A 12,736-nucleotide genomic window follows, 5' to 3' on the forward strand; every position below is an offset into this window, starting at 1 on the left:
AGGACTGGCAAGACCAGACAGGAGGAGAAGGTAACCACACACAATACATACCCAGTCACACATGGCACCATCACAACTTCAAATCATACACATACTCACACAAAGACATACTGAGGCTCTGATCAAAAATTTACCAAAACAGCAGAGGCCACCAAAGCAGACACCCAAACAACTACCGACCCAACACATGCAACACATAGACCACACAGTCAGAGTGTCAAACAGCCACAGCCCTTAAGGCCAAACAAAATGCCAGACACACTTGTCATTGGTGATTCCATAGTCAGACACACTGAGTAAGGAGAAGGTCACAGTAAGCTGCCTGTCGCGCTAGAGAATCCACATAAACATAAGCACTCAGGTCTCTCAACAGCAGGTACAACCTGAGACATACCTCCTTGGACTACATGAAAGGGACATCGAGGAGCTCTCTGATTATGTAGCCCAGGCAGGTATGACCCTGACCTTGAGCAGTATCCTACCTTCACCTAGAATGATGCCACAATACAGTGATAAGACGATCAGCTTTAATAATTGGCTTAAATTCTGGTGTCATGTCTGTCTGCCTGGGATGACATGCTGGATAGGATATTGGCAAATAGTGCCTTTTTAGGCAAGGCTCAAATTCTAAACCTACCACCCTAGAACACCAAAAGGAAAAAACTAAGGGTAATGCTGCTCAATGCCAGAAGTCTCAATCTCAAGATAGAGGCCCTTCTCAATATGGAGAACATCGATGTCTGTGCTGTGACAGAAACCTGGTTCAAGGCTCCTGAGAGCACCCCAGCACTAACAGGTTTCACCTCATATCATCCGGCCCGCCCCAAAACTGACAACACCAAGAAAGGAGGGGGTGTCCATATTCATAAAGGACACCCACACCAAGGTTGGTGTGGCAACGACGCATGCATCGGAGACCATCCAGGTGCAATTAACCATAGGCAAGACTGCTCTGCAATTTGTAGCATGTTACAGGCCACCCTCTCAAACTCAGGAAACTCACATGGCCTTCCTGAAAACATTGGAGGGATAAATGTATCTCCAAACACCATCATACTAGGTGACTTCAACTACCCTAATATAGACTGGGAACACTCTAACCCAAAGATTCCTGGAGTTCATAAACTCAAATGCCATGGAACAACTAGTCACCATCCCCACAAGAGGAGAAAACATACTTGATCTCATCATCACGAACATGGGATCAAAATGTTCAACACCGGAAGTATACCCCTCACTGGGGAGATCAGATCATAAACTAATCTCGCTGGAGGTCCTCATCCACCTGAAACAAAAAGACCACAGTGAAAAACTTCTCAAAGATTTCACACTTCTAAAATCTAGTGTGGTCTCCTTTAAGGCCCCTGAGCCAGTGGTAAACATTACTCAAACCGCTGAATCACTTACAAATGCCTTCTACCAGCACCTACAGGACTGCATGGATCAGGCAATCCCAAACAAAACTAAGACTCTCTGTACCAAAGGCAAGCGCCCAGTCTGGTGGACCCCAGCCATAAACAAGCTCTACAACAAAGGAGGAAGCTACTACAGGATAGAGCAAAATCCTTGAAAGGTAAGACACCTTTGATCATTATAAGTAAAAACTAAGAGCTCTCATAAAATCATCCAAGGCAAATTTTGAGAGAAAACGCCATTCAAGGACTCTAAAGACAATCATAAGGCCTTCTTTAGCTAGGTTAGAAACCTAGGAGGAAACTCCCAGATATGCTCAGAATTACTTCAAAATGATGTGAAAATTACTGAACCTACACACATTGCTAACATACTGGCTGACAGCTTCAGTGCAAACTTCTCCCCAAAAGGAGAGATATCTATTCCAGAGGATTGTAGCCCCCAAACATCTCCAAAGGTGAGAACTGCCCTCACTAAGGCAAAAACACAGCATCCATGGGACGGATGGTGTCCCATGAACTCAACGAGAATTAAACCCACAGTTAGGACAGCTGTTTAATGTTAGCCTCACCTGAGGATACTGTGGTCCCACTTCATAAGGGCGGTGCCTCCACAGACCCTGGAAATTGATTAGCTTGACAAGCCTTATCTGCAAAGCCATGGAGAGGATCATAATGGAACTCATAAATAAAGACATAGGGAACTTGCAGACTTTGGATCCAACCCAGTTTGGCTTTGTCAAAGGCAGATCCTGCCTCTTAAACTTGGTTGACTTTTGAGACAGTCACCAAGGCCATTGATGAGGGAAAGGCAGTCCATACAGCCTACCTCGACCTGGCAAAGGCCTTGACACAATACCCCACTCAGGTATCATCGAAAAACTCATCAGCTTGAATGTAAACCCATACATCACAAGATGGGTTGCAAACTGGCTAAGTGACAGAACCCACAGGGTCAGAGTTGCTGGAGCCATGTCAGACTCGAAGCCTGTCACAAGTGGTGTCCCACAGGGCTCAGTCCTGGGTCCACTCTTGTTCATCTACTTTTCTGAAGTACAAGCAAACACAGGAGGGTTATGGCTGACAAAGTTTGCAGATGACTGCAAGAAAACACATCTGACACAGATATCCTCCAGAAGGGCCTCACAGAAACGGATAACTGGTGCCAGAGCCATGGCCTGAAGTTAAACGCCAAAAATGCATAGTCATACCCGGGGAAAAACAAGGTTACCCCTAGCTACCATATAGGTGGCAATCCACTGAGCACAGGAAAAGTCATCAGGGATCTGGGGACCCAAGTTGACAGTAGCCTTTTGACACTCATGTTGCTAAAGTAGTTAGGAAAACCTTCTATATCGCCCACCTGATCATGAAGGGATTCACATCTAGATCAAGGGAGGTCATCGTCCCCTGTACTCATCACTCATTAGACCTATGATTGAGTACAATGCAATGTATCTGACCAGACACCTGATGCAGCTTGAAAGGCCCCAAAAGTTCCTCACCAAAAGGATAAAGGGTCTCAAAAATATGTCTTATGCTGCCCGACTGAAAGAACTCCAGCTCTATTCAGTCTCATACCGCTTGCTCAGAGGTGACCTGTGCCTGACATATAAGGCCATGTCAAACCCAGATTTGATGAATATGCTTCACCTCAAAAAATCTAGATCCCTCAGAACCATAAACCTTGACACGGTTATAAATAGAACGTGCTGGAGGGACAGATTCATCAGGCAGAGACTCGCTATGCTGTGGAACAAAATCCCGGTACATGTGAGGCAGAGCACCTCGCTGGCCTTGTTCAAGAGGAATCTTGACCAATGGATGGGAGATCGCAGATATACCCCAGGTATTACTTCAGTGTCACTGCTTGACAGAGGCACAGAAAAATGATAGGCATAGTTTTTATTCAAAAAGCCACATAACTATGGGCTAGGCTTATAAATGCCCTTGGGCAGATAGCCTAGTATGAACCTATGAACCTATGAACTATAACTTCATGTGTTTGTTGTTTAGAATAGGCTTGATGCTTATTGCTGCATTTAGTCCTGGAAGGTTATCCACATTTAAAAGTAAAATCCATCTACACTCTGTTATTTCAAGTGTATTACTGATATCACACCCTCCTATATTGGGATAAAGTACCTGAACGACTCTAAACTTAAAAGTGTGTTTAGAACCTTCCTCCATATGATGTCTCAAAAGTGCATTAGTTACGACATTCCATTTAATGTCAGATATATCTTCGGTGATTCTATGTTTCAATCATCTACTGCACTCACCTATACAGAATGATATGCATGCCACACAGGTGGCCAAGTAAACAGTATTTTGTGTAACAGGTTGTGAAGCAACCTGTTTTAAATCGTTACATGTAGATTGGTGGATGAAAGATATATCTGTAAGTATGAATTTACAGTTCATACAGTTAAGACAGGGATAAGTTCCCTTTCTACACCTTTGTACAGTTTTTTAGTACTATTTATTTCCCTATAACAAAGTTGTTGTTTCAAATTCTTTCCTTTTCTTTATGAAAACATTGGGGCATTACCTATAATCTTGTTTAATTCAGAATGTGCAGTAAGAATTGTCCAAGTGTTTTAATGATATCTGGGACACTATCAGTTCTAATATTATAATTAATTATATATCTAATAATATTATTTTCTTTCTTGTTATCTAAAATCTCTTTTAAGGAACCACTATGCATAAAATACAGTCTTGCTAATCTATGTCTCTCACTGTCTACATACTGCTAAAGAATCACTATAGTTTCTAGTTCTTAACTCACTGTATAATTCCTTTGTCTGTTCTTGGTATATGCGATCATCTGTATTTAACCTACTTATTCTAAAATATCAGCTCCTAACAATCCCTTTAAATATGTGTTGTTGATGCATGCTAGATCTGTGTAGGAATCTATTCACCTGTATATCTCTCTTATGAACCTTTGTATGAACTGTGCTGTTCTCTCTAGTTAAACAAATACCTAAAAAAAGTTATATGGTAATCATATCATTTCTATATGAAAAACGTTAAACTTTGTCTCCTTGGGTGGTGATAAGGACATCTACATCACTATAGGGAATGCCCTAGCTCATTATCAGTTTATGTCACGTTCCCTACTACATGGCTGGCAAGTTCTGCAATTACAGACTTGGACGATCATACTCATTTCATACGTGTACTGGCTTCTGCCCTTTAAATGTTATTCCCACCTCCAGCAGAGATTGTGTGGGGGGAGCACTGACTAACACCAATGAGTCCCCACCCTCAATATGGCCACTTTCATCTTCTAAGGCTGTGCTGTCAAGTGCCCAAGCTGCTACTTAAACTCAGGTCATTTGGGTAGACATCAGGACACCATCTTTATATACCAACCTAAAGCTAATTATTCACTTAGTTCTACAACAATCATACCTCATTTTGTGCCCAGTTTCCCTCTTTGCCAGCTCATTAGTACCCTTTTGTAATATATTGTAAGTACTAACAATCTCTCTATGTTGTTCTCAGATAAGTTGCACAGTACTTATCTGAGAAGAGGGATGAAGCTTTGAAATAATCTACATAGTTTTTACAATTTAGACTCTTGAGTTATTTAGTGAGAAAGCATTGTGGTCATTTCATTTGTGACAAGTGTTTGGGCAGATACATACTGAAAGGGGCATTATACTCAATATGTCTAATGAGTGACTAATACAGCAGACCAATTTCATCTCTGGATCTAGATGTAATTCCTTTAGATGTAATCTGTGCAAAGAAAAAAAAGACTTCCTTACAACACTGAATAGGTGTCAATCTACAGACAGGTCATTGACGACTTAGGTTCTTGGATCCCTAACAATAGAATCAATTTCCAGGGGTGTGTTTCAAATGGGATAGCTACAAGGGGAGTTAGGCTTACCAAATTATATCATTATACACTTCCTAATATTTAGTTTTAGTCCATGGTGTTGACACCAGCTTTTGTTTTATGTTTTTTGCAACAGGCCCTCTCTTCTCATACAAAGAGAAAGACATTTAAAACTGACTGTTGATAGTGTAATGAGTGGTCTAAATGGAGTATGGGAGTTTTCTGAAGGTGAATATGGCATCAGAATGCAACTAATGTGAACTGCATTCAGACAGCAGAAATACTATAGCAATAACCCATGCCTGGGTGTGGGTAATGCGGGATTTACCCATGGTTGGCATGGTTTCGCCCGAGGGACCAAACAAAGACAACCGTGGGTAAATCCCGCATTACCCACACCCAGAAGTGGGTTATTGCTATTATACTATGACATTATTTAAAAAAAGAAATAATTACTTTTCTTAAATAATGGCATTGTATAATGCCTCTTTGCTGCCCTTCCGCAGCTGTCTGGTATCCGCGGCAGTTCTGATGTACTGCGCATGCCTACGCAGTACATCAGAGCTGTGGCCAAAAGCAATGGAGAAAGCAAGATCTCCGTTGCTTTTTACTGTTTCGCTATGTTAAATGGGTTTAACATAGCGAGACAGCTTTAAAATAAGCAACGGAGATGTCCGTTGCATATTTTAAAGCTGCCTCGCTATGTTAAACCCATTTAACATAGCGAACAGTTAACAGGAGATCTTGCTTTCCGTGCTTTTTAAACCTGTCTCACTATGTTAAATGGGTTTAACATGGCGAGACAGCTTTAAAATAAGCAACGGAGATCTCCGTTGCTTATTTTAAAGCTGTCTCGCTATGTTAAGCCCGTTTAACATAGCGAGACAGGTTTAAAAAAAAAAAGCAACGAAGAAAGCAAGATCTCCGTTGCTTTTTACACACTGTGTTGCTATGTTAAAGGAGTTTAACATAGCGAGACAGCTTTAAAAAAAGCAACGGAGATCTCCGTTGCTTTTTTTAAACCTGTGTCGCTATGTTAAACTCTTTTAACATAGCGAGACAGTGTTTTAAAACAGACTTATACTAATGGAAAAAGTCCGGGGGACCGGACCTTTTTCCATTAGTATAAGTCGATTTACAACGTGCACGCTGGCCAATCAGCGTGCACATTTTGGAATATTAATGGGGGGTCATGGTATAATACCACATTTTCCACTGACATAAACTACTCATGCTATAGCAGAGATTGACATTTGGTATGAGCACTTTCTCAAAGGTATTTCAAAATATATTACTGTGGGTCATAAAAATGTACAAATAATGAAATAAAATACAATGGTGACATTATACATAGCAGAACAAAAAAAAACTTCATGGCACACTAAAAAGTATTTAAAAAGTGATACACAATGTACTAACTTACAGGAAAGGGTGGCTTTGATAAAAATAGGATTGATTTATATAGCTTCATATTTTTTTGGGAAAAGAATGGTATGTGGCCATATAAACATAAAAGTCATGAATGGAATGTCACTACCATCTAATAGTAAGGAAGCAAGAGCCATCTAGTTATACCAAACTACAGGTCAAAGTTTATCAGTGATTTTATCACCACCACATCCTTCTGAGGCTAATCAAGCACATGAATGGTCTCAGACATGCCAAAACACTAGAATGGATAAAGCAGTGATTTAAGATCAGAGATGGTGATGTCATACTTTGACCCAAAGTTTGATGCAGTGGAAAAAATGAGATGGCAGTTCAGTTGGCCTAGGGATAGTCCTAACTCAAGTACATCATGACCCTGAAAAGTTAATAGCTTGTGCCAGAAAGTCATTAAGATGTACAGGGGAGAATGGGGGATTCTAAGAATGAAAAGCACTTCTAACAGCTACATTTCTCAAGTGTATCTCATTATGAAATTCTATGGTTCACACTCTTCTACTATTAAGAAGGCCTTCCTTGCCTTCACTGCTACACTTTTTTAACAGATAATACTGAATCATATTTATTCATCAAAAGCTCTTTTCTTGAAAATATGACAAGATAGCAAATAACCATGCTGTGAGCTTACTAGCTGAAGTTGTTAGTAAGTGTTTCTTATTTTGTCCTTTTGTTGCACATTGTGAGAGGTGGTGGTATTCCACATTTTTGAGACTAAAGGTTGAGAGCTATGCCAACAGTGGCTGGGAATTTATACCTAGTTAGCACACTGAGCTATGTTCATTAACAGCGTGTATTAGGAGTTGCCAGAGGAGGCAGTGCTTGCAGTGTTGCACATTGCAGCCCTCTATTCCACTGAAAGACATACAAACAAACCAACAGATTGCAGATCATTTCCAAGTAGACAGAGATACTGTAAGGGACCTAGATGATCTGTTAAATATTGTCACCTACAAGAAAATTGTGGAGGGTGTGTGCCATGTCTATTTTTGAGACTAGAAAGGTAATGTGTAGCTTTTACCATCTTAACTACAGGGACAGTCCAGTGAGATGCAGGGGTCATGTTAGTGATTTTGTGATTTCTCAGGTATAAGCCTCATGATTTCTAACTCCTTGATGTAATGTTACAACATATCAAAAAACATATGTGGTTTCTCAGGACAATGGAGGACAGAATCAACACCATGAGGGCCTTTTACAACATCCCATTTCCTGCGATTTTAGTAGCCTAAATTGCATGTATTTTGCTATATGGGTCCCACCTAGTCCAGACGGCCTGCAATACATCAACAAGAAGAGCTTCTACTTTCTGTAATGGAAGATGGTCTGTAATGCCCAGAGCATTATTTATAATGTTCCCATGTGCCACCTGGGCAGTTCACATGAGTTACAGCTATGGCACACATATGACCTATATCATCAGTTTCTGTGAGGGGATTTCCCAGAGGGTTACCTGGTTGGTAAGTGCACACACAATCTAAGCAGACATGGAGAGGTAACATGTAAGCATGAAGCAGTCTACATATAATATGCTTGTGCAGTGTATTACAGGTGATGAGGGATATGCCCTAGAACCCTGGTTGAGGGCCCTAATGCAAAACATCAAGACCATGCTGGAGATGTTCTACAAAATAACCCATGTGGAAATGTTTCTAACATAGTAGAATGTGTATTTAAACTATTAAAAGGATGCTTCCAGTGTCTAGACACTTGAAGAAAAACACTGTAATATAGCCCACAGATCCAGAAATTCCAAGATTTTCAAACTGAACAAATAACTTAAGCAGCAGGTTTACACCATAGCAATGTCTTCCATACCAGTCATAGTAGTAGCAGGAGGGCAGGATAGAGCTTCGGGGGAGTATCTTGCAGCAGCATTTCCACAGGTGAGGTAAAATGGGCACAGCATATTGGAGCATGAACAAATAGGAGACATCTGGCCCAGTCCTATGTGCCATGACACAGGCAACACAGAATAAAATGATGCATGCAGTATTACACTCAGGATATGCAGGGCAATGCATGGACTGCCTCACTGTGCATTCAGCATCATGATATCTATATGGGTTAGGGGATGGGCAGGGCACATCATAATTTGAGTAGGTGGGACATGATGGCAGGTGATTGCAATATTATGGTATGGGTAGGGTAATGGTACCATGTATTCTGGAAGGTTGTAGGGAGCAAGGCATTACATCTTCCAGTGGTTGAGTCAAGCTGCCAGAACATGAGAGTTAGGGTCTCCAATATGTTGACCTGCATTGCTGGGGCTTGGGGAAGTCCAAGGTAGGGAAGCAGTTAGAAGTATGGGACCATGCTTGCGCATCCTGATTGTGGAAGTCACAGATGAAGTATTTCTGTCATACCACATTGACGCTGTATGTCTAATGTGTAACTCCACAAGGGATACTGAAATGGTTTATGTGGGTGACCCTCCCTGTGTAGTGATGTAGACAGTACCACTGTGTTATCGGACTGCACCACTTGCATAGTAGTGCTAATTGTATGTAACAAATTTGTTCTGTACATTAAACAAAGTAGTACAACTCCCATAATTGTACAAGCTGTATGTCATGTATTTTAATTAATTTGTGTATTATACTCCATGGCTATATTAGCAAATCTGTATTTTGCAATATATAAATTCAGGTCTATCTGTATATTATTGTAAACTAGGGTGCTGCATTTCTTTAATTCTGTGTTGCATGTGTTTCTATAATACTGTAGAGAATTTGTCCCAGGGCCTCTGCTGGATAGGGGTTTTTAAGCCCAGTCAAACTTCAGTCCAGAGCTGTTTATCCCAATATTCTAATATCGTTATCCAGTGTTTATTTAGACAGTCCTTGCTCATAATGCAACTATTATGCATTGCATAATACATGTCTGTTTAGTTAGGCTGCTCTTTGCACAGCAATGTCATGAAAAATTAGCTCTACATGACTGTACTTGTATATGAATTCCACAAATTATGCGCACATGAAATTTTCATTAGTATTAGTTCCTAAGTGAGAACTCATCAGTAACCATAAACCATTAGATGCAATCTTCACCAAACTCCATTTTAATAGAAGGATTTTCACTAAGATTACAGCCCTGCCAGTATAATGTGTAGTATAAGAAAACCAAAAGGAAAGGAAAAAGATTTTGGGCTGAATATCATTGCATAGTGTAAACCTTTATAAAAAGGACAAAATATATGACAGAAAGGCAGAGAATATGTGAATGCACTATCCGAGTATGCAGTTCCTAAATCCTTGATCATGAAAAAAAAAAAAGGATACAGTGTTGCAAAATAAAATGCTACATGGAATAAATTAAATAAGAATGACTCAAATGATGATTGTTTGCCATACTAAGCCAATGGAAAGGAAAATATGACCGCCAAAATAGAATACCACAATGCTACAGAGAATCATGATTATTTTATATATTGTTTTTCACAGGTCATTGTATATCAAAGAGCAATTTTCACTGCTGCTCTTGACTACTCAGAACTTCCAGTGATGAAACCTCTATATCCTACATCATCATAGGCAATTGTTCCAGCTCCAGCTCTCAAAAAATGACATGCCACTTTTGGGATAATAGAGACTATAAGGGCTGATGGTAGCACACCTTGTAACATCAATCATGTCAAAGGATATTATGGGAGTCAAGATTTTATGCAAAGAAAGTTGACTTCAGTCACTGAGCTAGCAGAATACCTTACTCAAGATGTAAACAAAATTATAAGAATTGCTATCTCCAGATTAATTTACTGGAAAGAAAAAATGAAACAACATGCAATTAGACTATAAGACACGTGTTCTGCCAATTGTTTGAGTTACTACTAATGGAGAAAGCACCATCATTAGGCACTGCTCTTTCCTAAAGCTAAGGCATGACACTGGTGATGGTGAAAGAGACATTTTTACTGTAACTCTTGTATTAGTACTATGGTAAGTGACAATAGCAAACCTTTTATGCCTAGAAGGTTTCAGAAAGCTCAAATTTATATGATTATTTTTGTTCATCAATCAAATAATGCAAAAGATAAGAACAACAATTTATTTTTACAGGTCATTTGTTTGCAGTGTAGTTGTTAGTTGAAACATGTTTAAATTAATTTCATTTTCTATCCTGGAATGACAGATTATGAATTTCTGCTATTAAAATATTATTTGAACACTACGTAAATGTTTCTAAATACACAGCAATATACATTTAAATGAATGTATTGATAATACAGTCATGACGGCATGGTCATAATATAACATATTCAGTTAATTTAGCGATTTTAGAAAATGCAATGGCAGCTAGAGTAGCATACTACTTATTACAACTAAGTCTAAATATCAAAGTGAGCAAATTTCAAGATAAATCTGTAGAACTGAACTTGAGCCCCATTTAAAAGTACTGCTTCTTGTACCTTATGGTTGGCCTGTGATTCCCCAGAGAGATCTGGTATCAGTAAGTCAACAGTTTGCACTCATGATATGGATTTCCCTTAGATGAGATCTAATGATTAAACATTCATCTTTTGTTGCAGGGAAAGGGAAGATTTTCTCTAATTTTGGAAGATGATTCTCTGCATTGAAAAACACTAGTCCAAAGAGTAAGCAAGAGATGGCCACTGGAGAAGTCAAAGTCCAAAAAAAAAAAACTTGCAAGTAATTATTTATGAGTTAGACATGAAGTAAAAATATGAGGCTGCTCCCCACTCTTCCCTAACTGATTTTGTTGTTTTCATTGATAAACCAAACCTCAATTTGAATACAATTCTTATAAAAAGTACCATTTGGAATTTCACTTCAGGATGGCTTTGCAAATTTTGTCATTTTCATCTGAAAAGTTGCTTATCCATGAAAGTACATTTTGCTCTACTGAATGTGTGATACTATGGCATTTTTATATTTTATGCTTAAAGAAAGCCACACCCATCAACAAGATATTCTAGTGCAAGTATGGAGTCACATTATAGTTACCAACTGCATCTGAGGATCCCTATTGATAAACTGAAGATAGTGAACTGCAGGCATTCGTGCCATGTTCAGGACTTCAGATATGACACTGTTTAAATAAATTATATATGGAGGTTTGGAACTTGAGTTCTGGTTAGTTTTTCAAATATTAATGTCATTTTGATCTGTAAAGTCATTTATCTATTAAAGTAAAATTTCCTGTACTGAATTTCTCATACTATGTTATTTTTATATTTCATGCTTGAAGAAAGCCAAACCCACCAACATGATATCCTACTGTATGCATGAAGATTCACATTATGACTGGCTGTATCTGAGGGACACACTCATCAAAATGATACCCCATTGTATGTGTGAAGATTCACATTACAGTTACTGACTCCATATCTGGGGACCAAAAACATCTGCATGATACCTCATTGCATGCACAAAGAGTCACAGTATAGTTACTGGCTGCATCTGAGGGGTACACCCATCTGCATGATACCCCATTGCATGTGCAGACAATCACATTATTGTTACTCTCTACATCTGAAGGCCACACCCACCTACATGATACCCCAAAGCATGCACACAGTGCCATAATTTAGTTACTGCCTGCATCTCACGGCCCATAGCCATCTACATAATACTCCACTGCATGCACAAAGTGTTACATTATATTTACTGGTTGTATCTGAGGGCCACACCCATCTACATGATACCCCACTTCATGCACAGAGAGTCACATTACAGTTACTGATGCATCTGAGAAACTCCATTGATAAATTGACGATAATGAACCACAGGCAATCATGTCATGTTCAGGTCTTCAGTCATGGCACGGTTTAAGTGAATTATATATGCAGATTAACATTTAAAAGATCATGCAATACATACGTGTGGTTGCTGGTGTGGTCGCTGTTGTTGGACTAGATTGTTGAGCTGCCAAAAGACCAAAATGAGGACATTGAAAAACAAATTAGAAAAGCACTAATATTAATTTCCTACTTTTTTTTTTACTTCAGAAAATGCATGTTAGTTGACATTCTCTTATTCTGTCAGCTTCTTCAGTTAGTAACATTGAT

At 39.3% G+C, this 12,736-nt stretch overlaps 1 long non-coding RNA gene across 1 annotated transcript in view; it reads right to left on the reverse strand.

Annotated features, from left to right (window-relative positions):
• LOC122791372 overlaps nt 1–12,736 on the reverse strand; it is a 270,938-nt gene that overhangs the window by 19,833 nt on the left and 238,369 nt on the right. Inside the window, exon 3 of the long non-coding RNA XR_006363156.1 lies at nt 12,549–12,593. This is a non-coding gene — a long non-coding RNA (uncharacterized LOC122791372). The remainder of the gene's footprint in view (nt 1–12,548; nt 12,594–12,736) is intronic.

Source organism: Protopterus annectens, chromosome 17.part0 (genome assembly GCF_019279795.1).
Source record: "Protopterus annectens isolate FY-2018-M chromosome 17.part0, PAN1.0, whole genome shotgun sequence".
NCBI classification, from domain to species: Eukaryota; Metazoa; Chordata; order Ceratodontiformes; family Protopteridae; genus Protopterus; species Protopterus annectens.